Source organism: Physeter macrocephalus, chromosome 1, assembly GCF_002837175.3.
Source record: "Physeter macrocephalus isolate SW-GA chromosome 1, ASM283717v5, whole genome shotgun sequence".
Lineage (NCBI taxonomy): Eukaryota > Metazoa > Chordata > Mammalia > Artiodactyla > Physeteridae > Physeter > Physeter macrocephalus.
In genome coordinates this window covers 82,252,106-82,277,642 of record NC_041214.2, presented here as the reverse complement: position 1 = coordinate 82,277,642, position 25,537 = coordinate 82,252,106, and the positions used below count along the sequence as shown (strand labels likewise).

The 25,537-nt window shown below is 38.1% G+C and overlaps 1 protein-coding gene across 1 annotated transcript in view; it reads left to right on the top strand.

Moving 5' to 3' along the window:
* Positions 1 to 25,537, top strand: part of P3H2 (prolyl 3-hydroxylase 2) — a 158,212-nt gene that overhangs the window by 40,296 nt on the left and 92,379 nt on the right. The gene's annotated exons all lie outside the window — the stretch shown is intronic.

The following is a 25,537-nucleotide window of genomic DNA, read 5'->3' as shown; positions in this document are numbered from 1 at the left end:
TTACTGTCTAAAACAAATCATGACAGCTAAAGCCAAGGTCATGGAACTTTGCTTAGTTCATCAATTTCAGTGCAAAGATGTCATCCTGGAACATGTTGGTATTTATTGAGGAAATTAGGTACATAGATTTGATGTACCTCTTGGAGGCTAGTGGGAAAAAAATGTTCCAGAGTCCAGAATTGGAGCCAAGTAATCTTACTTTCTAAAATTTCTCTAATAAATTATTTTCCTTGATTTAATTTTTTCTGCTTTTAAATCATTGAAAAAGATCCTGTGCAGTCTGTGTTTAATATGTTGCACTCTGGTCAGCTTAAAGACCAACACTTTGGGCTTAACTAACAGAAATTAATGAAGTGAGGTCAACACATAAACATGAAGGATGAAGCTGTAGCAAGAGTCTGGAATTTGAGGCAAGTTTGAGGTAATGGAAATTCCTGCTTCAGGCAGACAATGTGTTTTTACTAAAGATAAGTTTTTGAGAAGCCTGGCTGTGAATATGTCTTGTTAAAATTAGAATGTTTAATGTGGGAAGGAGAAATGACTATGTAGATAGTCAAGATTTATTGTCCTATAAACTCTTGCCTCCTTGCTGTAAGTGTGAGCACTCCCTTCTTGGGTGGGGTGCTCTTGACAATGCTGGAGAGAAAAAGAAGAGGCAGCATGACTAAGAGAAATCCCCAATACTCTTTCAGAGGACACATGGCTTTTTGTAACTAGAAACTCACTGGACATTCCTAGAACTCAGTTACCCTAAATGCAAGACAAGAAAGTTGAACCAGATTCTTTTTAGATCCCCTTCTACATCTGCTACTGTAGAGATAGATGTCTAGGAGAATGAGATAGAGGTCATGAGATGAGAACAATCCCATCTTGTCACAATCAAGTCCATCAATCCACCAGCTTCTGTAGGTACATAGGCACTGCTTCTTTCCCTCCTATTTCAATACTAATGGTAATGATAATAATAATATGAAAGGAAATAAATAAATCTCTATACAAAATCAACATTAGATCAAGATTTTTTACTAGTACCCTGGATCTAGCCCATTTCCTCTAGCCTTCCAAAGGATTTCATGCTTACAATTATCCTTTTCTTCTCTTCTACATGATCAGTTTCTCTGTAGTCACTGGATGATTGCCATCAGCTCACATACCTACCTGAATGCACCCATCTTAAAACAAATAAACCACCTTTGACCTCACTTTTCCTCCATTATTATAACTTTAAAAACTTGTCTGGACTTTCTGTCTCTACTTCCTCTCTCTCACTTTCCTCAGTACTCATGTTAGATTTCCATCTATTCCATGCACTGAAATGACACTCATAAATGTCCCCAGTGGTCTACACCTTGCTAGAACCGATGATCAGTTATCTGACTTCAACTTCTTGACCTCTCAGTAGTATTTCACACATTGTATCTTGAAACCTTCCCTTCTCTAGCCATTCTTTCCTTCACTCTTGCTAGACTTCCTTCTGTTTAACTGGCTGTTTTCTATCTCCTTTGCTGGATCTTCATTTTTACTTTACCTCTGAATGTTGGAGTGCTTGGACATTTCAGTCACTGAAGAGATAGGCAGAATTTTAACACATAGGGAGGACTGGGGAAAGGAGGAAAAGTGAACTGTTTAAATTTTATAGGAAAGTTTTCTTTGGCTGGAACTTAGGGTAGGTGAAGAGGAGATTTATTTATAGAAGGAGTTTAAAATGTCCCATCAAATATGTTGTATCTACTTTGAGACTAGGAAAAGATTTCTAGGGGCTCTGAACCCTCTGTTGTTTTTAGCCCTGAAGTCAGTGAAAAGTCAAAGGATGCTCACACCCAGTGAGGTTGGTGAGCTAATTAAGCCACACATTCAAAGGAGCATTTTCCTTTTATTGGAAACCAAAGTCTTAGCAATGCTCCAGAAGAGAAACAAAAAGTGTGTCACCATAGACTTTCTTGTTTTTCTTGGTATACTCTCTCCAAAGGGTACACCTCCAGGGCCTGGGGCTAAACCACATAGAGGCCGACATTCATTCCTTAATTACCTGAATAGTTATTGAGTTTCTACTGTGTGGAAGGCACTGATGCGTGAGGCTGTTTTGGACAAATATATCAGAGAATAGAATTTTTGTTGAAACTAATTTAAGTGTCACTTATGAAAATACTGACCTGATTAATATGAAGCATTTTTTCATGGTTTCTCAGGATACCACTGGGCGTGGAATGGTATGTGTAGCAAGAGTTTAGAGTCATAATAGGAGATTACGTCTGATCTTTGAAAACAAATTGCAACTTCTTTTTTAAAATTAAAAGTCTTAGAAATTATACTTTAATTTCATTTTTTGGATGTAAAAGAAATATAGGAGAACTGAAAATTATTGCCAAAGAAGAAAATTATACATTATGTAGATCAGCAAATATCAGTCTTTCCACTGAGCAAAATAGGAGACCCTTTTGAGTGATACGCCTTCTCACTCAGGAAATTGCAACTTTGGCTTTTGTAAAACTGCCCTCTCTGCTCCTGTTTCATCCTCCAGGAATATTGCATTGGTAAATTGATGAAATGGTAGTTTTCCAAAGAAACTAATCTCCTACATAGTATTACTCTATGTGTCTTTGCCAGGTTCTTAGAAACGTTGAAAAAAAGATAGGAAACTGTTCAGTTTTAATAACAGTTAAGGTTTAGAGTGAGCCCAGTTTACTAAATCTGGCATTTTTAATACCCAGCAACTTCTGTGAGAGAAAAAGAGAAGGGGATGACTTCCCACAAACATCTATATTTGTTCAACAAGCTGAGCATCCCCTCGTGTGGCCAGACCAGGGGGGACCTACAGTGACCATTGGGGTTGAGGTCTCTGGGGTCTTGTCAATATCAGAGGCTGGGACAAGGCTAACTTGCCAACTTTCTTTCCAGTTCTTGTTATTTAGGTTTCACTTTTAGTTTTAATTGTCTGTTGAAATTCAGCAGGTTACTTTCCTTCTTAAGATCCTTTTTGAAATGTTTGCTGACAATACATTCTCTTTAAAGTTCTGAGAAAGGATGCTTTAAGTGAGTTCTAAAATTTATCTTAAACAGCTTTTGTAAATACTTAAAAAAAAACCTTTTTGTCAGACACTTATGGGTGGAAAGAATCATAAGTATATGGTTAGTAGGTGAATGAGTCAGCACCATTGGTAAATTAATATTAAATACCAGAGAGTAACACAGAACCACTATGCATCTAAAGAGAAACCCTAGAGAAATTGAGCTGACATAGAATAGTGGAAAGGGCACTGAAGATTTGTCACTGGGAGTTTTTGTCACTAGTTATTTCTTTTTCTTTTGTTTTGTGTGTGTGTGAGGGAAATAATGACTGAAAGGGATATGAGAATCACACAAGGATTTGTCTCGTTTCTTCCGTGACAGAAACATGGAACTCAAGTTTCTAGACTGTAGAAAAGGACCTCAGAGTTATTCATATTCCTCCTTCCTCCTTCTCTTCCTTCCCCTTTCTCTTCATTTACTATTTATTCAATAAATATTTCTTGAAAGACATGTATCAGGCATTTTACTAGGTAAAAAGATGAGTCAGGCTCAAATTATGTCTACAAAGAGCTAAGAAACTGATAATTAAAGCTAAATGTCAAGATAAACTACTGTGGATATAGTGGAGAGAATTACTGCTCAGCTAGTGACTTTCAGAGAAAGTTTTACCCAGAAAGTGACATTTGAACTGGATCTTGAAAGGTAGGAGGGGAAGGCATTCAGAAGACATTCTAGGTGGGAGGAAAAACATGAGCAAAAGACTAGATGAGGGGTCTCTGGCCTCTTTTTGTTTGTTTGTTTTATTTTTTTGTGTGAGTTCTGAATAGACAAGGCTGGAGATGTAGGTTGGAGCCAGATTGGGCATGAGTTTGAATGGCCCATTAAGAAATTTGTAATGTAGATGGTGAGTCTTAAATGATTTAAGTAGAGGAACTTCACTATCAGATTTGTTTCATTAATCAGACAGTAGATTGTAAGAGGACAGACTCATGGGAGACTGAATAGGAGGCTATTGCGGTAGTCCAGAAAGGTTTTCTCATATGGTGACAAAGGCAGATATGATGACCAAATATTTCTGGGGTGTTATATATAAAACTAAGGAAATGGTAAAATAAACCAAACAATATTTCTTTTTGAATCCAATGTTGACCAAGGATTTGGCTGGAGAGAGGGGGAGAGAGAGAGAGAGAGAGAGAGGGCGAGAACCTTCAGTTAGAATTCCATGGGAGCAGGTACAGAAAAAAAAGCCAAACAAAACTCTGGGTCTTTATTAACATAACTCTGGCTGTTGTAAAAGATAAACTCCTAAATCTCAAGGCTTAACATAATAAACGTTTATTTCTCATAAAAAGTCCAAGTGGTGGTGGGGAGTGGTGGCAAGTACTGTTCCTCTACCATCTTCCATAAATGGCTTCCAAGGTAATCCTGGATATTGACATTGGTCAGCCAGCTGGTAGGCAAGGGAAGAGAAAGTGCAGCATTACATGGGAGATTCTTTTGGGTAAACCTGGAAATGACATATCTCTTGTATCCATACTCCATTGTCTAATTCAGTATTGTGACAGTTAACACAAAGGGGCTGGAAAATATGCTCTAGCTTCATGCTCAAGGTGAAAGGAAAGCAGGTTTAGTGAACAACCAGACAGACTTTGAAATATTGGCATTGTCTGCGCTGATCTTAGGAGACACTGGATTCTTCCATGGAGACCGTGCTCTCCTGGAGACCTTGGACATCTTGCATTCTGGGGCAAGGAGATTTTAGGCTGGGAGTCCTCCAACCCCGGTGAGCCAGCCTACCAGAAACCAACAGCCCAGACTCTCTGTGCAAAAGCAGGCTTGACCTTGAAGATGAAATTAACTGAGCAGCACCTTCAGACTCCTGTTTGTACCTAATATGCCTGCATTACATTTTGAATTTGTTCTGTATCCGAAGGCTTCGTTCTGTGCCTGAACCTTGCCCGGCACAAAACAGGAAGGCTTACTTTATGGTTCTCCAATAGGCCGTCCTGCTAGTTCCCCGTCGAGGAACATGCTCAAGATGCTCTGTTAATTTAAAGGAGATTTTACAAAATTATACAGAATGACTCAAATGTCATCGTTTTAAAATGTGGGCATCTTTGATTTTTAACATATGCACATTTGGACCATTGGATCACTTCAGTAAAGCCTGGAGCTATGCCATTATTTGCTCTGCACCGATTCTTGGTGCCTACCAACGTGCCTTGCACACCCTGACTCTCAATAAAAATAGGTTAAAACAATAAATACCTATGTGAATTCACAAAGACTGGAAATGTGAGATGTTAATGGTATTTATATCAAGTTACAAAATAAGCCCCTGCTTGAATCTGTCAGCTCTAGTTTCTCAGTATTCATGTCCTAATATGATTCATTTGTCCATTCAGCCTTGCCCTGTCTCCTGACTCACTCCTCAGGAAGGATCAGAGATAAAATGACCTAATTTGTCCTAGAATTTTGTTACTGAGAATTTTTATGCTAAACTTATTTTGTTTTACTTTTTTATTAGGGTTGATTTAAATTGAACTCTTTACATAGATACATAGTTAAATATAAACAACCTCACATCTAACTCATCAGGGAAAAGAGAATGGAGGCTCCTCAATTTCTTTCCTTGCAGAAAATAGTTAAGAAATTAGCTGCTCCCTTTAAGGCCTCTGCCTCTCTCTTCCCAGTCCTTTCCCTGCAGATCCGGAGTGACAGCTTAAGTTCCAGAGGCAGCTCAGAGGGTCTCTGCTGGTTCACCGCAGGCTCCACTCACTCCAAGAATAATGTTCGCTATAATCACAACAACCATGGCAATGAAGAGGAGGAGACTGGACACATTTACATGTCACTGAACACCAGGGGTGGAAACTTTATTGAAGTACTATCATCTGAATCTCTGACAAAGCACATCCCTGGTATTTAATAGAACATAAAAAATTCAAACAGAGCCTTTCAAACCCAAAAATGCAAAACAGAAGTCTTGGAGGCAACTGCAGATATGACTTTTAAAAATATATATATTTTTTTACCAAGCAGTGTCTGGTGGAGTTGTCCTATTTAAAGAGAACCATTAGTACTGCAGTCTGTCCCTAATAGCCAAATTCATTGACCTGTGTGAGAGTTTAGCAAAATATCTTTGTCCCAAGAACATTTCCTTCTGGTTTTGGCATCCTGGGAAGTAGGATTCTGTGCTCAGGCTTGAAAATGATGAATTCTGAGTCTCTCCAGGGCAGAATTACTGTTTACGTTTTAATAACCCACAGCTCATGCTATCTGCAGACTATTCGTCACTGACTAACTAGAAGCAACCTGTCCTTTGCCAGTAGCTGCATTCCACACGTGGCACATTATTCATAGATTCTGAAGCAACTTGTAAAGGTAGAACTCTTAACTTTGAAGTAAAACATCTCAGAAGCCATTTATTGGAGAATTTGGTTTGGACCCTGTATACTGGCTTAATAGAAAAATAGCTTGATATAACTTCTTTAAATACATAAAGTAATGGAAGCTTAGAACTCAACATAAATAAAATTGTCCCTTAGGATTTTTACGTGGCTCCCAACTACCCCCTGCCTCCACTCTCTCATCCTTGCCCCCAATGCTGGTTTTATACCACTTTTGAAGTCCTTGGTGATAGTTGGGGTAGAGAATGAGGTTTGCAGATATAAGAGATATTTGTATTTATGAGGGAAAAATCACTCACTTTGAAGCAAGATATTATTAGCCCCATTTTACAAATGATAAATCCAGGCCACAGAGAGCTTAAGATACTTAAGATACTCACCCAAGCTAGTAAGTAGAAGAGCTGGGATTTCAACATAGGCAGTGTAGCTCTGCTTTGAAAATGCAATGTTCACACATGATAAAGTGCTAGGGTTATGATTAATCAGTAAGTATTCATTGGACATCTATTAAGCCTACAGTATACAAGTATAGTTTTACAACGTTCAGTGATAGAGCAATGGGTAATGCATCGCCCATGGGGTTTCAGTTATCAGAGCTTGCTCTTGAGAATAAGAAATTATTTTATTCAGTTATTCAATTTGAATTTGTTAAATGGGGCTATTCTTGCAAGGCACTCTGAGACTAGAGAGTTCAATAAAGCGATGTTTGCATCAAGGTCTGCAGTAGAAGGGGATATGATATGTCATATACATCTCTTTGTGGTACAGGGCACAGGATTAGGAGTGCCAAAAGAAAGGTAAACATAAAGAGCTATGAGATTCACAGGGAAAAATGAAGGTTGAAGAGAGTCCCTACTCCCTCTGTATTTGAGAACGAAGAGATGGTATTCCAGTTGAATTTTGAAGGATGGGTAACATTTGAATACAATTGATGTAGGGTGACTGTGATGAAGGATAAATGACAGTCCAGGAAGCTGGGGAAAGAATATCCTTCTGTTTTTTGCACATTGAGGAGATTAGTAAAGTATATTATGGTATATCATGGAGGACTTGATAAGAGAGAAAGTTCATCTGTCATTTATTGAGCACCTAATATGTGCCAGGCATTTTACATGCTTTTTCTCATGTAATTCTCACAACCACAAATAGTTGTTGTTTTCTCTGTTTTACCAAGGGAAAAACTGAAGCCTAGACAGACTAAGGAACTTGCCCAAGGTCAACTAGAAATATACTAGGATTGGAATCCAGGCTTGCTTGGATCCTAACATATGTTCTTTTCACTCCATCATACCCTGTTTCTTCTGAGGGCAATGAGGAGCTCTTAAAAATTTCTTAAGAGAATACATGAGTATATTTACTTCTTAGGCATCAGTTTGCTTAATGAGTAGGAAGGAGGCAAGACTAAGAGGTACTGGTGGCCTCAAGCAGGGTATTGGTAGAAGAATAGAGAATAAGAAACAGTCTGTAGGACATTGTGGAATTGAAATCTGCAAGGCTTACTATTATTTAGATACAGTGGGAGGGGGTTGGTAAACACAAACTGGGTGAATTATTTCTATCTCTGAGTTTTGTGGTTAAACCCACCTTCCCATCATCCTGCTCCTGATCTTTGTAATGCCCGACCTTTCCTTGAGCCTTTGTTCTCACTTCTACCTTATCATCAGAGTTTTTCATTAAAAACATTGAGCCATCTAGCTGTAACTAAAGGCTACAGATAAGCTTGTGACATCAACCCTACAATGGAATGTGCAGCCTTATGGGACATCAGTTCTCCCTCAGTTGAGATTAGTACACAGTAAATTCCCAAACACAGCAGACTTTGTGAATGCTATCGTGAGGCCCAGGGAAAATAAACTGGAGCAGGGATTCTCTGGCAATTATGGGGGAAGAAAGAAGAAGGGAAAGTAGGGAAAGAAGATGTTTTAGTTTTGTTTTTGATTCCAGCTCAGTCTCACTTTGTAAAGGCTCCATGGTCAGAAACAACAGCATTGGCTGTGCTGAGAGCCCCACCAACAGGAATTAAGCAGGCTTTTGGTGTTACATAAGGGTAATCAAAATAAAGCAAACCATGTAGTCATTCCTGCCCTCCCAACCTCCGCTTCCCTACATTTCTAGTGTGCTAATGGGTGGATTTTAGTTTACAATCCACTCTTATTTCTCTGAAGTTTTTATAATCAGATTCTCCCATTTACGAGATAGTGGAGCAAAATACCACCAAATTATACTTTGATGTGAAATCTTTGCTTTGTCCCTTGGGGATATACTTCATCTCAGGAAGTAGATATCATAGTCTAAATTAGGCTATTGTGAATAAGATACAGTATATCATTCAGTTACTTAAAAACAGAGACATGTACTTCCATGAGTCACTGACTGCTAAAAATATCCAGAATTTTTTCTTATTTGGCATTTATTGTCCCTCTAATTCCCACAAAATTAGTACGTGAGCTTGAATAGATTTGTGTTCATGTGTAACTTTCAGAAACTTGGTGGCTTTGGCTGTTGAATGAGTTACAACTTAGATATGAACTTCCTTACAAATCTTAAGCTTAATTTAAAAATAGATACCTAGATTAGGATTTAGCCATACGCTTTATTTGTAGTGGCAGGTATTGTATTTTTCTAATGGCTACCTCTTTCCCTTAACCTCCACTCATTTTAAGAATTTCTAAAGTAGTGAATTTCAGTAAATTTGGTGCCTCCCTCCAAAGGCTGCTTGAAGACAAACATTTCCAGCTATTTGTTAAAAAACTCAGGTATTTCTCAGGCATTGTATTAGAGTGAAGCAAAATGTTCTCATCAAAACGTTCAAAATGCTTAAGTGACATATAAAGCCTATTTTAAAAAAATCTTGATTTTGGCCAAAACCTTAATATCTCAGCAATCCAAGATTATTACTTTGAATTTCTTTATTAACTAGTCAATTGGTAAAAATTTCTTATCTTTTCTTTTAAAAATGGAACCACAACTCAGGGTTAAGTATGGTTTCACATAGTTAGGTTTTCCCAGTGTAACTTACTTAGAATCATGATGGTACTCCTTGGCCTTACAAAATCTCAGGTTATGAGCAAATACCCTCACTTTCACAGTGTGAGAAATAAGAAGTCAGACTTATAAACCAGTATGTGCTGTGAAGAGAGCATGGTTAGGCTTCTTGCAGGATGCAAAAGAAAGTTCAAGAATATATTTGTTCTGGTCCCTTAGTTGGCATTCAGTTTTTTCTTTCTTTTTTTTTTTTAAGATTTACTTTTTTTTTTTTTTTTTTTTTTTTATTTTTTTTAAGATTTACTTTTATTTATTTATTTATTTATTTATTTATTTATTTATTTTGGCTGTGCTGGGTCTTAGTAGCGGCATATGGGATCTTTTAGTTGCGGCATGCGGACTTCTTAGTTGTGGTTCCGTTTTGTTTGTTTGTTTGTTTTCCACATCCTAAAGACCTCCCAGAACCAGGAGGCCTGCATTAGTGGGCGGTGGCCAGAGCTGTTGGAAGGTGTCGGTGGCAGATACAGTGGAGGTGAAGGGTTCTGGGAGCCGAGTAGAGCAGGGAAATGAGGAGATGAGGATGAATAGGAAAATGTCATCTTTTCCAGTACTGACAGTTCACAGCTTTCTCCTTCCCTTGGTCTTTGCTTCTTTCAAGATGCCACTATGGCTGGAGATGCAGAGGAAGTAAGGGGCTCCATGATGGAAACCAGTGACCTTTTCAATTTTCCATTCTCCAGTGTTGGATGACAATTATGTGCTTTTGACACTGCCTCGTGCAGCTGTGCTGAGAGTGCCACTGTCTGGTGCAGCTGTGCTCGGAGTCCCTTACTCCATCTTTCTGTGATACGTTTGCCAAACACATCCTGAGCACCTGCGATGTACATCAGCTTTATAGAAGTGGAACGTACACAGAACTGCCACTCAAGGAACATACAATCAGTGGGGCAGGCAGATGTGAAGACAGATCATTATGTTCTGTGGCACAGGTTGGGGGATAATGAGGCATGCCCACAGGGCTACAGAAGCACAGGATAGGAAGCCACTGCAGCCTCGCCAGCTGCCGCAAAGCAGGTGCTCCCTGTCTGGGCCTGCTTCCTCTCTGGCCCGGCCTTGTCTGAGGGCAGTCCTGGGTACCAGGAGGCAATCCAGGAATGTGGTTATCAGAATGGAACTTCCACAACTGGATGTGCCTTCTTGGTAGCTAATAATAACGTCCTCCTTCCCCAATCCATTAAGCTAGTAAGACAGCAGGGGAGAAAGGACGCCACAGTGTATCACTACAAAAACTCTCCAGCAGAAGCCAGTTGATTTCTCCCTGAACAAAATCTGGCCTTTGTTTGGTGAATTTCCATTTTCTCGGTGCTTTCTCTGCTCTTTTCCCGACATCCTTTCATTATCTGGTATGGAACACTGTGACCCTTTGCAACGGGGTTAAATAACAGCAGTCGCTCAAATGAAGTTTGACATTTACTGACCTTTTTACATAGTCCCTGTAACTTGTTGTCTATATCAGCAAAGCAGGGGGCCCCTTCTCTCTCCAGTTTCCAGCATGTTGTTGAACCTGTCAAGGCAATAAGTCTCTTTTGCTCTTTTAAGTTGATATAAACATGTCATCCTTTCCACTCCTGGTCATTCCCCTTCTTGCCCTCACTCCCACTCTGTTACCAAGTTTTTCCAGCATTCTTGGGATCCTTTACTCCCCATTCCGTCTCAGAACTTTGACCCTGGTTGAAACAACAGACGTTTGTCTCTTGTAGTTCCTGTGGATCCCAGCAGATTTCGCCTTGGTTCAGGCACACTTTTACCTCCTGGAAGGCCATCGGGACCCATTATCTTCACTGTGAAATTAAAAAATTGACTCATAAAATATTTGATAAGTGCTGCTTACCTGTACACAGGAGAGTATGGCATATCCCCATCTTATTGGAAAAGGATTAGGTCTTCAAAAAGGCAATTATCAGAGACATGGACTAAAATCTTCTACGTGCAAGGCATTGTGCTGGCTCCCTAAGTATACGTGTAGAAGAGTATGCACTCTCCTAAGTTCTATTCAGTCATGAGCTGCTGAGGTGATCTTGGGAATTTCCATGCCCTCCCTTGTACTCTTTCATTTTGGGGGAGGTGCTGCTGACAGGATAGCCTGTCATTCCATTTTTGATCTGCCCCAGCTGCTTCTCTATCTCAACTACTCGCATCTTCCATAGCCAGATCTCAGATTCTTTTCTCATTTCTGACTATTTCAGGTTGAAGTTCAGCTATGCATTAGTGCTGGGAGTGACTGAGAAAGAGAAGGGAAGAGGGGAGAGGAGCCTCTAATGGTGATCCCCCCACCCCCATGTCTTCCTTATGCTCTGAAAGTAGTTTTGTGCCTCTCCTTTCATCTCTCTCTTCACTCCCATGTTTTTATGGAACGATGCTCTTGATAGCCAATGGGTTTTTTTTTCTGTTTGTTTTCTGAAATGTAGAGAAATTTAAATTCTGCCTAAAACAAAGACCTCACCCCACACCATCTCTATTTGCCCCACCCTTTAGCAACTTTGGCTGAATTTTGTCTCCTACAGGAGGATTTGTGAGGTATGAAAGCATGGCAGCCTCTTTCTTCCTTCTCTGCATCCACATCGTTAACTTAGATAGACACCTATGGGAAATCCCCAAAGAACCAAGTGCCTGCTTCAGATGGAAGAGTGATGCAGGATTCTGTTCCCAGTGGACAAGACAAGGGCTAGCGCTGATGGAAGGAGGCCTCAAAAGAGAGCTGTGAGGAAGCAAAGAGTTTGTCCAGGGCCTGACGAGGGATCAGACCTAGTAGGTTTCAAATATTTCCCCGGGGACTTAGCCTTCTCTAGCTCTTACTCCAAACCGTGAAAAACAGTGCTTCTCAGACTTTCATGTGCATACAAATCACTTAGGCTATTTTGTTAAAATGTGGTTTCTATTCAGTAGGTTTGGGGTGAAGCCTGAGATTAGCATTTCTAACAAGTTTCCAGCTTGCTGATGTCTTTGCTTTTGGTCTGGGGATCACACCCTGTGTTGCAAGACTAAGCTACCCATCACTATGTAAAAGGTAGCAGGATAAGAGGAGATTTAAAGTCAGATCTTCCAAATGTTTCAAAATTGATTTATAGGTAGTTCTGTGTCTTTCTGTTCTACGTCACTTTCTGTTCCCCTGCATCCCTCCTCCTTCATCTGAAGGTTGGCAACAGCTTCATGGGTTCTCGCCATATAAATGAACCCAGGTTACCCTGGGATGAGATCACATTTTCCAAAGATGGGTTTCTAGGCTTTGGTGAAGGCGGAGAGTGTGTCTGGGCTGTTAAGGCCTGGGAAGTGTAGCCTGTGTAAGACAAAGCAGGATCTGGGCAGGGCATGGATTTGGGGACATTCCCCAGGCAGAGGAAGTGGGGAAGCCTGAGCAGCTGCATGTGCTTTTCTAATCCATTTTCCTGGACTCATGGAAATAGACTCTCTGCTGGCATGTTTAAGGCATCCAGTGGCCTGGAGCTAGGAAAAAGTCTCTGACATTTCTGTTAGTGCTTAGAAGCTTGATTATGGGTAAGACTTTTAAAGACGGAGGAATTAATACAGATTATTACCCACACCCCGGTGAAATAATGTTTCCTATTGATATGGCTTTTCAGCGTGTGATATTATGATTTATAAGAAATATGTATTTGTTCATTCAGACGACCAGAATATATTTCTCATATATAGTTGGTGTTTTTCCAGGGTTCCAGATTCACAGCTCCAAAAACCCTTGGAATTTCCCGGGGAAGATGTCTTTTATTATGTTAATGAGGCGATTCTTGGAAAGCCCTAAGGTAACCTAAGGATGGGAGCTGGCTGCCTGAAGAACCAACTAGGTTATTAGAGGGTTGGAATTTTCAGTCCCTGCTCCCACCTCTCCTCCAGGGTGGAGAGAGGGGTTGCAGACTAAGCTCAACTGCCAATGGCCAATGATTTAATCATGCTTATGCACTGAAGCCTCCTTAGAAAAACCAGAGGACAGAGTTCTGAGAGCTTCTGAGTGAGCACATGGAGATGAAGAGAGAGTGGTGTGACTGGAGAGGGCACGGAAGCTCTGTTCCTCTTCCAATCTACCTTGCCTGGGACCGTTCTTCCATCTGGCTGCTCCTGAGTTGTATCCTTTTAAAATAAATCAGTACTCTAGTGAATAAATGGGTTTCCTGAGTTCTGTGAGCTGCTCTAGCAAATTAATCAAATCCGAGGAGGGGCTTGTAAGACCCTCTGTTCTATAGCCTGATCCATAGGACACCAATCCTACAAATCAGGGCCCCACGCTAATGACCTCATTCAACCTTAATTTTTTTCTTAAAGGCCCTATCTCCAAATATAGCCACACTGGGGTTGGGGCTTCAACATATGAATTGGGGTGTGGGGAGGGGAACACAAACATTCTGTCTACAACACAACTAAATATACAAATAATACCTAATTACAAAGTATGATACATGCTAAGAAGAAGAAAGATATAGGCTCTTTTTAGAGCTGTATTACCTGGAATTGCTTTATAAAGATTACTTTTATAATCCACCAAAAGTATCAATCAGTAAAGCCAGGAGGATAAAATTGAGAATGATATTGTATTCTGTATTCCCTTTTTGGAAACCAGAGTCTATTTTATTCATACTTGCTTCAATGCCCACATAATAATCTTTGACTTCCTTCAAGAGAATGTGATAGTTTTGTGAAATATAACTATGACCATTGCCTGACTCTTGAAATGTAATTAGTGGATACCTTACACATCTAAGTACTGGGACTTTTGGTATTTAGTGAAACTAGAGAAAGAGAAAAATAACACTTTGTATCTGGCAAGACTTTCTATCCCAGAATTTTGCTTACATTTGGTTTAGCATCTAAAGGTCCTTGTTATAAGATTTGAAAAATTGTTTGTTATCATGGTTGTTATTCAAGTAAAAGGGGTGTAATTAAAAACACATTAATTTGAATTTCCATTTTTCAAACTCAGATTTACAGAAATTAAATATACCGTCACTCAAAAATCAACTTGAAAATGTTTAGTTTTTATCCAAACTAAAACAAACTTGGATAAGTAAGAAGGAGACTACTGAACATGAGACTGTTTGTTATGCACACCTTGTTATTGTTCCTAACTTTAAAATGCCCCATTAAAGCTTGTTTATGGGCACAGAGGTCAGCATTCTCATTACCATGGGATGCCCATGTAGAAGAATTGTGTTCAGTTTTGGGCTAACCATTTAAGAAGAATATTGTAAAAGGAGAGCTATTCAAAGTGCAGAACCAGATGGTAAGGGGCATACACCTCTATAATGTGAAGAAGGGGGAATATTAAGATTAGTTTCCTTTATTCCCACCCATAACACTGGGTGTGGTGATCAGGGCAGTACCTGATTGTGTCTTCATACAACTGATGGCCAGGCAGGTAGAATCCATGTGGGGCTACAAAACTTGGATTCATAGGTGAGAGTTTCAGGATCATAGGAATTGTACAGTGTGAGAAAGAGGACTATCCTTAGACGAATGGGATGCTCTGGGTAGGGGGAGGGAGAGATGTTGGCCTCTCTGTAGGAGTCCAATCAAACCTTGATAACTGAGTAAAAATATCATACATGATAAAGATAATCCTGATGTCAAACAGCTGACCTACTAGCCCAGTACTGTCTGTCTCAGTTCTGAGATTCTATGATCTTCTCCCTGCACCTCCCTCAAGACCCCAAAGATAAGACAAAGCTGAATATCCTTTCTGGTATGAGCTCTCAGGTCAGTCTGAATAGCAGGTGATGACTTTACTAGATCCTCAGAGACCAGGTCAGTCCACCTGCAGATTATTCAAAATGTAGGTTCCTCAGATTATGATCTTCTTTTGAACACCATAATTACATAAGCCAGATACTGTCATCACCTAAATCCCTTCATTGATAGTAAATTAGGCATTTGGAAACTAAAGTATAGGTGGGGGTGGGGGCCTCTGATTAGGTATTGTTTCAGTGACCTCAGTGTTTAGCTAGTGGCCTCTGAGTGTAATGCTGTGTAGTGATTAAGAGCATAAGATAATAGAGTCCAGTTATAACCCCCTACATATATAGTCAATCGATTTTTAACTAAGGTACCATGGTAATTCAATGGAGAAAGAATAATCTTTTTAGCAAAGGGTGATGGAAAAATTGGATAGCCATGTGCAAAAAAATGAAGCTCAATCCTTATCTCACACCATATACAAAAATTAACTCTAATGGATTATAGACTTAAGTATAAGAATTACAAATATAATATAAGAAAACATAGGTGAAAAATCCTGGCAACTTTGAATTTGGTGATTATTTCTTAAATAGGGAATGGAATGCATAAACTATGAAAGCAAATATGAAGAACTTGGGCGCCATTGAAATTTAAAAGGATTGCTCTTCAAAAGAGCAATAAAAAAAGTAATAAAAAAGTAGCTGGAAAGACAGACTCTGTAATAAAAAGGTAGCTGGAAAGACAGCTATGGCCCAGGGGAAATTATTTGCAAAATATCTATCTGACAAAGACATGTATCTAGAATATATAAAGAACACTTACAACTCAATAATAAGAAGATAAACTAATTTTTAAAAAAAAGCAGGAAAAAATTTGAACAGATACTTCACCAAAGATGATATATAGATGGCAAACAGGGACTTGAAAAGATACTCAGCATCATTAGAGAAATTAAAAACTTGTACCTGAATATTTTTAGCAGCTTTATGTGTATTGTTAACAATTGGAAACAAAGGTCCATCAACAAGTATATGACAAAACAAATTGTGGTATTGCCATACAATGAAATACTTCTTAGCAATAAAAAGGAATAAACTAAGGATATGTTCAACAACATAGTTGAATCTCTGTGTTGGCTAAGTGCAAGAAGCCAGATAAAAAAGTATATGCTGTATAATTCCTTTTATAAAATTCTTTAAAAATGCAAACTAACCTATAGGTTAGAAAGCAGATCAGTAGTCTCAAATGTACAAAGGGAAAGAGAGGGATTACAAAGAGCTGCAAAGAAACTTTTAGGGGTGATGGATATATTCCTTATCTTGATTATGATAGGCATTTGTGGGTGAATACATAAGTTAAAATTCATCAAATTGTGTTCTTTAATATGTGTAATTTATTGGTCACCAATTATATGTCAGTAAAGGTTATATATATGCATGTATATGCACACATGTACTCATATACATACACACATATATGCATACTCACATATATACACTTTCATTACACTTCCATGCACACAGTCACGTGTTCTTAGTCAAATTAATAACCTCTCTGCCTTCAGTTTATATTTGTCTAAAACGGTGATATAATGTTATTTCCCTCAAAGAGAACAACAATGCTGGGCACAGAGCAAGATCTCAAAAAATGTTAGCTAAAATTATTACCCTGTGGTAATAGTTCACTTCGTTTTAAAACTTAGTGATTTGTTTATTCTGCCTGCCTGTTTTTCTTTTATTTTTGAGAATGTCTGTTACCAGGAGCAAAATTGTGTTCCCTCAAGAACTATTTTCTAGAGGGATTTTGGTTTGGTTTGGGTTTTTTTGTAAGATCTGACTCTTGTGGAAGCATGAGCAGAAAAAATGGTGAAGAAGCCTTGTGAGATGGCATTCCCGGGCCTGAGAGGGGAAATCCTTGCACTCAGAAACTTTCCATCCTCCTCCACAGCTGAAATGCCTTCCATGGCTGAAATGCCTTCCTCAGCATTTCTGCTTTGAACGCCCTTTCTTGGGGGATCCTAACCCAGCTGCAAGAATTCACTGTGGGCTGAAACCTGGCAGATTAAATCCCAGACAGAAAAAGTGATTTGAAAGTAATATTTGTTCTTAAAATGACAAATCCGTATTGCAGATATTTATCATTTTCTATGTTGCAATTAAAACATTGGGGATTTTACAGATGAGCGACTTTGTATGGCCTAAGACAATTCAATAACACTTGAATTTGCCAAATGGCAGTTTTCCTTTGCTTCTTTTAATTTTTTAAGCAAAAGTAGACTAAGCTATATAACTTTTCAAAATCAACTCTTATTTAGGTAAAATCTTATTATTGCAGCTACTAAATACCCAGGATTTGTATCTATTTGGGTGTTTTCTTATTTTTCGTTTTGTTTTTAACTGAGGAGTCTAGTGACACAGAAGATTGAGGAAATTATTTAACCCTTTCATACTAAAGGGCATTTTTTGAGCAGAGTGAAATGACATTGTTTATTTTAATGCTATAAAATTCTATCTCACCTCTTTTCCTATTCCCATTTTTTATAAAGTAAAAACAAAAATGAAAACAAAAGGCTTCCTGTGTACTGGTTGCTTATCATCATGACTATGGTGATTTTTTTCTTCATTTGCTTCCTCACTCTCCTGTCATTCAAAGTGACCTGTCAGCTATTGACAACCTACTACCTTCAGATCCTAACCTGCAATTACACCAGCTGCAATTAACATTGCCTTATTCCCACAACATTCATAACATATCAAATTATATGATGGTACTGTTATTGATGACATAGATGGTGAATTAATAAGAACTACATTATCTACAGCTATGAGATTGGCTACTTGGGTTTGCAGGCCAGGAAATTGCTACAGATTAATATCTTAATTTCAGAAGGCATTTGACAGTGTCTTTTATTATATTCTAATATTCATAACCAGCTAGAGAAATTTTTTCTGATTGGTATCATGTGGCTTTGTAATAGCTTGGAAGGATTTACGTGGTGTTAAATAATGAATTAGTATTAAACTGGAAAGAGGACTTTGATAGTAAGTGCCAGGATACTTCACCCCATTCTCTTAAAATGATAAAATATGCATGAGACTGAGGTAAGATAACTGAGAAAGGAGAACCAATTTATTATACAGAAGAGTTTCTGTGATGGAAGGCAAATGAAATCTAGCAGACTTGTGTTCTCCCAACATTCCTCAAAAAACTCATACATACATTCATGCGCTGCCACAAAATTTATGAGAAGGACTCAAAAGCTTTAGTAAATTAATAGGAATCAATAAGATATGTCTTCTAGACAAAAATTAATAAGATCTGGGACTTCATCTATTGAAGCATATCTGAATTTGTATTCATTTCTGGTGCCTTCTCTTAAAGAAGACATTCAAATAGAGAGGATTAGAGCATGTAATTTAACACATTCATTTAAGTACTGGAGTTTTTTTCCTGCACAATAGAAGGCTGTGTAGGAATATAATTGTTGCCTTCAAATGCCTGAAGATCTATCATAAGAAAAAGGGATTGCATTATGCCTGTTTTTGTTCTTCCAAAATACAAAACCAAGAGCAGTGTGGAAGTTACAGGGAAGTAGATTACGGTTCAATGTTAAAGAAATTATGTTTGACTTAGATGTTTTGTAAGACAGAATGGACTTTTTTTGGAAAGTAGTGGTTTTCTTCACTCAGGAAAAATTCAACCAGAGTCTGGACAAATATCTTGGGTTAATTTAGATTAGCATTTCTCACAGCATGCTCTGAAGATCACTACCCTCACAAGATAGTCCACAAGACTCCGAATCAACTAGTTTTGAGAGAGACTATATAGGCTATTGCTCCTTGAATATTCACAGCGTGCATCAGCATATTAGATGCTCTGAAAGTCCTACATTAAAGAAACCTGTTTAACTTTGTGTAACCCATCATTTCTCAGATTAATTTAAATCCTAAAAATGTGTCACATTTTGTGGAACAAATATGCTTCAGAACACATATGGAAAAATGCATTGGAGGAGGGAGACCTAATGACTTTGATTCCATGAAACAATTCTCTCCATATTTATTAACACATTCACATGTTAACTAACACTTGTATTTGGGTGTGGGTGTGTTTCCTGTGCTTGTGTATCAGAGAGTGAGTTTTTTAAATATAATTTGTTAGACTTTGGTTTCATTCATTTTTATTGAAATATAATATTTGCTGTATAATAATATAAAAGTACCAGGTATACAATATAGTGATTCACAATTTTTAAAGGTTATCCTCCATTTATAGTTATAAAATATTGGCAGTATTCCCCATGTTGTACAATATACCTTTGTAGCTTATTTTATACCTAATAGTTTGTACCTCTTAGTCCCCTACACCTATATTGCCCCTCCCCCCTCTCCCCACCGCTAACCACTAGTTTGTTCTCTATATCTGTGAGTCTGCTTCTTTCTTGTTATATTCACTAGTTGTTGTATTTTTTAGATTCCACATATAAGTGATGCCCTGCAGTATTTGTCTTTCTCTGTCTGATTTATTTCACTTGGCATCATGCCCTCAGAGACTGAGTTTGAAGGCATGCTCATATATAACTGACCAAATTGAAACATAGTTGTCTCGATGGTTGATAAATTGATAGCATGATGAATAAATAACCCTTTTAGGATCCCAACTGCCTCAAAAAGACTACAATTCTCCACTTTCCCTCAGAGAGGTCATGAAAGCCAGTTATAGTCACCACACATTATCAACTGTTCATCAAGAGAAAAGTAAGCCTGCAACTCCAGAACTTTTTTTTTTTTTTAATTTTCCCCTCCCCTCCCTTGCAGTTTAGGCAAAAAGCCAATTTATTGAGCGTGGTGAGGGAGGGCAGGAGTAGATGTGAGAGGATACAGGGTTGAACCACAACTTAAACATCTGGCTTTATTTATGTGCAAGCACCATGCACAGAGCTTAATTAATGTGACTGAAAATAACCATGTGTCTACAGAAATGTTGGGTAGGCCTTATGTATGTATATTTCTCTTTCCTAAACACTGATCCTATGCTTCTTATGGCACTGTCAAGATTTAGTTATGAGCACAAGTTATGAATGTGCATAGCAGTTTCTTTGTCTCTTTTCTGACTTTCTGGGCTTCTTTCCCCCCCTAGTTTTCTTTCTAGAAAACTACCACTTTGGCAAGGGTTGAGGACTGAGTCATGGACATGCCTTTACTCACGTCTTCTGTAATTTGAAGCCAAAATCTGAAGGAAATTCCAATACTGCTGTTTAGCTCTTGAAATGCTAATCACACATATATGCACACATCTTCAAAGCTATTTTTTTTTTTTTTGTTCCTCTGGAAGGTTCTAGGACTGGGAGGACATATAGATAGAAAACAGTAAAGAGAATCCCTTTCCTGTCTCTTACAGGACTTTTTTTTAAACTTGTGAGTGATTTAATACTGATCAAGAAGAAACAATGTTTCCAAAATATGTTGCAGCTGATCTCCAGCTGTTGTCCTTATAGTTCAATCAGATAGTAAGTCTTCAGATAGGATAAACTGCTTCAGGAGTATATGTGTATGAGTATTTTATGTAAATATTACATAACATACATTTAGCCAAAGAAATGGAAAATAATAACTTTGAAATAGGCCAAAGATATAATATCAAGCTTATGTTTTCCTTTCTCTGTCTCTCACTCTCCTTCTCTTTTTAAAGTATTTAGTTGTTAATGTCAGAGTCCATCAATAACCTAAGTACAAAGCATCTCTAATAAAATGAAGCAAAATCTGGAGTCATTATTTCTAAACCGTTTTTCTTAAAATTAGCAGAAGCCATTTTTCAAATGAAAAGTCTTGAATGATTTTGATTTTAAAAAAGAAGAAAAATATAACAATAAATGAAGAGTTTTATTGGTAAAACTGTGTCTCTTCTGTGTCCTACAGTCCTTGAGTTACCTCCAGGAACTTGGTGTGACAACCACTACTCTAGAATATGGGAAATCATAAGACCCATATGAATCAGGAAGGATGAAATAATCTCTCTGTGATTAAGTGTAAGGCAAGTCTAGATCAATAGCCAAAAAAATTACCTCTTGTTTTTTAATAATATGGCCTAGCTTATATTTTGTTTTTCTTAGTGTCATTGCATTCCAAACCAGGGACACATAAAGACAGATTCTTAGGTCAGATGTCCCAAGCAATGCTATGCCTCAGGATCATCTTAAGTTTTTTAAAACACAGGTTTTGGGCTCACAGACCCAGAAGGTCTGAATTGGTAGATCTTATGTTAGGCTCTGGCATTTGCATCCAAAATATTGAAATAAATAAATTAATAAAACCCACCTAGGTGAGTCTTTTGTGCCCCCAGGTTTAGGAACTACTACTGCTTCCCACAAAAGGATAGAATCGTAAAGTCATTGGATTTTCAGTCCAATGCAGTCAGTACTTTCGATTGCCAGCATGATGCTGATACTAGAGATCAAAGATGGAAGGTCTAATCTATCCTTTTATTCTTAAGGTCTATGATTTTTTTCTTTCACATTCGAGATCATTTCAATTCTGTCCACTACTTTTTTGAATGTCTACTATATGAGATAAAAAAATAAATAAAGCAAAAGTGTGCTCTAAAGAGGAAAATGGATTCAACTATCTAGAATAAGAAGCGGGTTATCTTAAGTACCAGAGCGGAGGGAAAGCACAATTCTATTAGAGCTCAGTGGAATTGACTGTGATTGGAAGCATTAGAAGGATATGAAATAAGTGATCATTGAGTTCTTCCTTGGAATATGAGTAGAATTCTGTGCTCTGTCAAAGGGGATGGGTTCAAAAAGGGGTTTAAAGCAGAGAAAACCTAATGAGTATGGATGGAAGTTTGTAGCTTGTTAGGAGGTGATGAGTAAGCTGATGTAGCTCCTTGTCAGAGAAGAGCAGAGAAAGCCCTTAAGAGTGACTGTAGTCAAGTTTGGATTCTTCTTGAAGGTCTCAGGCAGAAGCACCATTATGGAGGTGGTGAACATTTGGGAGAGCAAACTGATACCCCAGGAAAATGAATGGGATATGGCCATGTTAGACATGATAGAAGGAAGGTTTGTATTAATGTTGAAGGAATCCAGGGATATAAAGAATAGATGCACTTGGGATGAGGATACTTAATTGACACTGAGCTGGTGAAACTGTGGTGGGTTGGGAAGACTGAAGATGCTGTGGGTGTGAGAAAGTGTATGGTAGGCATGGGCTCAACCTGATAGTTCTGATGGGTCAGAAGATGGCTGGATGATGTGATAGGGACATCATACTTACTCTTAGCCACAATGATCTTTAACTTCAAACAAAGTATATTTATTTTAAAATGAAGGACACTTTTTGGCTATTCAGTTCTTAAAATAACTTGAATAGTTTTTACTCTTTTAATAATATGTGTTCACTGTCAAAGAAAAAATAAAGGATAGAGAAGAGTAAAAAGAAGTAACTGAAAATTATTAAATTTATTATTAAATCTCAATACCCAAGGATAGTTGTTGGTAACACGATGAGGTATTTTTCCAAGTCTTTTTTGTTTCCAACTTATGAGCATTTGTTTCAAAACTGGTATCACCTTGCTAATACTTTTTGTAACCTATATTTTCTACCCCCAATATATCATAAAGTTTTTCAATATTCTTAAATCTTCTTCTACAACACTAATTAGAATGGCTGAATAGCGTTTCATGATATAAATTACCCCAAATTTCTTTAATTCACACTAATGAATGATAGGCATTTGGTTAGTTTAATCCTCTTTGTTTTTTTTTTTTTTTTTTTGTGGTACGCGGGCCTCCCTCCGCTGCGGCCCCGCTCCGCGGCATGTGGGATCTTCCCAGACCGGGGCACGAACCCGGTTCCCCTGCATCAGCAGGCGGACGCGCAACCACTGCGCCACCAGGGAAGCCCTAATCCTCTTTGTTTAATTGCAAGTTTTACTGAGGAAAATCCCTTTATATCAATTTTTCCATTCATATCATTGTTTCTCATCTGTCAATGAGATTTACAGTAAATTCTAAAGTAAATTCTCATCTGTGAGGTTTTTGTGTTGAAATGTTTATTCTTAATTCTTTGCCATCACTGGTCACTGTGATAAGGTATCAGGGACTAGAGTGGCCCTCACACCCAAAATGGGTGAGAGCCCTGATCCTGTCTTCATCATCATCTACCATGATTTCATTTGTTCAGAACAATGGACTTTTGAATTTGGCGCCATTATACAAGTCGACTGTTACTCTTTTCCTCGTCTTCCACATAAATAAATCCATTTAGTGTGGTCAGAGAGTGAAGGAATTATGCTTATCTTTACCCCTTTGGTGTTTGGCACAGATTATCTTTAAGACATTGCTTCAAAGTAAGTGTGACATAGGATCAGTGAGGTTCAGCAAGAAAAATAGAACCAGATATATATTAAGAGTTTTATTGTATGGAAATGGCTTACATGATTGGGGGGCTGGCTAGTAAGTGTGAAATCCATAGGACAGGCCATCAGGAAGAGCAGATGTGAACTTTTGGTCATTAGCTGAAGCTGCCACCTACAGAAGAAAGTTATTTTTCTTTAGGGAAGAAGAAATTCTCTTTTTAAGGCCTTTCAACTGATTGAATCGGGCCCACTCAGACTATCTGGGATAATCTCCTTTACTTAAGTGAACTGATTATGGACATTAATCACATCTACAAAATACCTTCACAGCAATATCTAGGTTAATGTTTGGTTGGGGACCGTAGCCCAGCAAAGATGACACATGAAACTGGCCATTACACTTCTGCAGTTAGTTTTCATTCTCTCTCTGTGTGTCTGTCTCTCTATCCCTCTGTCTCTCTCTTTCTCTCTGCTATAATTGGAACTAGGATTTATGAAAGAATTTTGGGGCAGGGGGATGGGCAAGAATAAAATCTAGTAAACAGGAAGCCAAGTTAATGGAAAAAATAATATTTTTGTTGATTGTTTTTTTCAGATGCATTTTCTTACAATGACAGCCCTATTTTTCCTTGCTGAAGGAAAAACAAGTATAAAGATCTTAGCTGCTTGGAAGCTCGGTTTTAAGTGTAAATTTCATTAATTTTAATTGCATTAATTTTCCCATCATTTAGCAATAAATCCAAGCTCCTTGGCTTGCAATGTGTTAGATGATCTGGGCCTTTTTTGCGTATCCAGCTTATTAAGTTCCAGACAAACCAGCTTTTTTTTTTTTTTTCCCGCAAAATGCCAAAGGGCTTCTCCAAAGAACCTTTGCTCTTTTGTCTTTGCCTTGAACACCTTCTCCAAGTCTTCTCTTTCCTGGCCTTGCTATTGGCATCTCAGCTCAAATATTACCCCCTCAGAGAGGGCTTCCTGGTCACCCTAGCTAAAGGAGTCCCCTCATCCCCAAATTACTTTATCCCGCTATCCAATTTTAATTTTTATATTGAAAAGTTATATCTATAATAATCTTAGTGATTTAACAGTTTTCTTAGTTATTATATATCTCCACTTGATCTGCATCTTTTGGAGAACAGAGACTTTTTGTTTTCCACTAAATCATAGTGACAAGAGCCTTACCTGACATTTAGTAGAATTTTACTCCATACTTATGGAATGAGTAAATGAGTCCCAATTTACTTTCCAGGTACAATGAATCACTCCTTTCTGTATTTTTTTGGTCTTTCCTTCTAATACTGTCTTTTCCTTTTATATATGTTTTTATTTTAAGCTGCCTTATGATAAATATTATTTTTGGAAGTTTTATGTGTATACGCTCTGTTGACAAATGTGTGCCTTTGCAGAGGTAATCAAGTGTCCCTGGTGAGGTGTCTCATTCTCCACTCCTGAGTGGAATATAATATATCAACCTCTTAGAATTCTCACTGGGGCCACAGGGAGGCAGATGTCAGAACAGTATGCTGTGTGTGATGCATTCTAGGAAGCCTCATGGCAGCTGTATGGGAATTGGGAGCCGAGGGAATGTGCCTTGGCTGAAATTTTCTGTATCATTCCACCACGCTGACTCCTCTGTACTGTAAAATTTCTCCCATTTGGCATCTGGTTCAGCCGAAACTAATATGTAATGTGTCGTGATTATGAAGTGTGGTGAGTATCTAGGGAATAACTTCTACCTCTAACTAGTGCTGAGGAAGGATTGGCTGATGATTTTCAAAATATCTCGAAAAAGGAGTTGGACACCTATTCATTCCCTTGTTTGTGCTTTTATTTTGCTTTTATTTTAAAAACAGTTTTTTGACCCTGCGTATACTTTAACAGATGTGCAATATTCTAAAAGTAAAATAATATGTAAACAATTTTCTTTTTAATGTTATACTTATTTGCAAAGAATTTATTATTACCTGGGAAAGCCTGTAAAGCAAGATATTTCTGTTGTTTTGATTTGATTTCTCCCTGGAATTCATCCAGAT